A 2,210-nucleotide genomic window follows, 5' to 3' on the forward strand; every position below is an offset into this window, starting at 1 on the left:
TTTTTTTTGTTATAGTGTTGCGTCTGCTCCTTAAACTTTTTTGCACGTATACTAATCTCGAGACAACTTCATCGTTACAATATTTAGCGTTAATTTTGACTAAATCAATTTTATATAACTGAAGTTCAATCATTTTGCCAGATATATAGTTAATATGGCCGTTGTTATTGGTGTGTACACACCTTATTATTGGTATGTTAAATTAGTTAAAGAAACATTTTTTCTTTTAGAAAGCACTACAAGAAGTGGTTGCTTAAAGTCTTGTCAAAAAATGGAAGACTTACTTAGTGACTTTGTTGTGTATCACATAATGCAAAGTTTGAAATTTGAGGACTCTTTAATTTTATGTTTATCATGTTGCTTCTTATCTTGTGCCTTAAAAGATTCTAAAAATGACCTCCACTTAGTCTATTGTGGGCTTGTGGCTAGAGTTTAAGGATTATAATAATGGAGGCCTTTCTTGATATAGAAAAAATATACAACTTTCCTCTACTTGGTCTGGTCATTTTAGGTATTCAATCTGATCGAGACGGATTCAAAATTCAAGTTTTATAAGTTCAATTATTAAGGTTCATAGTTAAATTCATTATATTTTATACATAAAATTATACTTCACAATAAAAGTACTGAATTCAAATGAACGTTATACTAGTACTCTACATTCGCCTCTAATCATAAGTCATATCAACATTATGTATTATATCGATAGAATCTTAAACGCATCTGATATTTATATCAATTTATTAAGTACATGCATGATACATGTTTTCATATGCATTGGTATCATCCATTAAAATTCATAATTAAGGGAAATAATACATAGTTTACCCCATGACCTGGAGACCAAATCCCAACAACACATTATCAGTGGTAAAACAATCTCCTCTACACGTTATTTTTGATTTGAGAGTGTTACTCTATTTAAAAGAGTATTCAAATGCATAAAATAAACAGTCTATCTTGATATAAACATTGAGTTTAGACAATTTTTAAATGTTGTTATATCTTCACTCACCAAAATACACATCCTTCTTTCCTTGAGCATAAACACCAAAAAGTAGTACTTTGTGTATAAATATTAATTAACCCAATATGATGCATACCACAAAATGTAGCAATTGATAATACTTATATTTTGAGCGATAAAACAACAATGGGGTGGTGGCGCAGTTGGCTAGCGCGTAGGTCTCATAGCCAAAGAGTGATCCTGAGGTCGAGAGTTCGAGCCTCTCTCACCCCATATCTTTCTTTTTTTTTGATCGTACAACCTAGAAAGGTAGACATAAATATCGAAAAATCAAATCGAATGAGTGCATCGAAGAAACGAAGTTTTAAGACATGTTCAAAAAATTTATTTTCTTTGCTTTTATATGGTTTCTCAAATAATGAGAGAATTTCTTTTTTCTTTTACGTGTATTTATTTTATTTATTCAATAATATTCACTTATTCGACCTTTTTAAAGTTATTTGGTTGAGTTTTACTCTTATCTTTGAATACCCTCTCAGAAAATTAGAGAGTGGAGAAAGAAAGAATAATTAAAACATAGAGACGATTGTCAAAAATTCAATTATTGGTAATCATAAAGATTATTTTAGATGGATCTATGATCGAAGTTATCAAAAAACTCGTTAATTAATTTAAAAGAAAGTCAATATTGAGGCCTTATATCTAATCAAACCAAACAAATCTATATTAATTGTCGTTGCGTTGGAGTTGTTTTTAAGTCATCTGTGAGGTTATTTATTGTTTCTTAATTGCTGACATTCTTCACAACTATATAAGAATCAAAATTTAAAAATCAAAGTAAATCAAATCAAACATGAAAAAATTGAGTCGACTACATGCACATTATTAAAAATTTAAAAATCAAACTGAAATTTAAAAGGACCGAACAATCCACCCTATAAAAAAAAACAAATAAAAACGAAGGCCTCTAAACATTATTGGATTACATGGTACAAAGAGGTGAATCACATCAAATTATTAAACCTTTTACTCTTGTCATCTTCTCATTCTTTGCCATAATGATCTACCATTTTCCTTTTTCCATATTAGTAGTACTACACTAAATTGGTCATGTTATTCAACACCACAAACTCTAAAAGGGTGGTTGGTACGGGAATGAGATAAATAAAGTTATTTCATATAATTAGTTATTTTATTTTTTTTATATATATATATATATATATATATAATTATTTTATTATTA

General features: G+C 28.6%; 1 non-coding gene across 1 annotated transcript; it reads left to right on the forward strand.

The window, feature by feature from the left end:
• The first annotated feature begins 1,155 nt into the window (after window positions 1–1,155).
• TRNAM-CAU (transfer RNA methionine (anticodon CAU)) lies at window positions 1,156–1,240 on the forward strand. Its single transcript is given in 2 exon segments — window positions 1,156–1,193; window positions 1,205–1,240. It is a non-coding gene; the product is annotated as a tRNA-Met (tRNA).
• Window positions 1,241–2,210: the final 970 nt, after the last annotated feature.

This window comes from Solanum tuberosum, unplaced genomic scaffold (genome assembly GCF_000226075.1).
Source record: "Solanum tuberosum cultivar DM 1-3 516 R44 unplaced genomic scaffold, SolTub_3.0 scf00155, whole genome shotgun sequence".
In the NCBI taxonomy this organism is placed as follows: domain Eukaryota; kingdom Viridiplantae; phylum Streptophyta; class Magnoliopsida; order Solanales; family Solanaceae; genus Solanum; species Solanum tuberosum.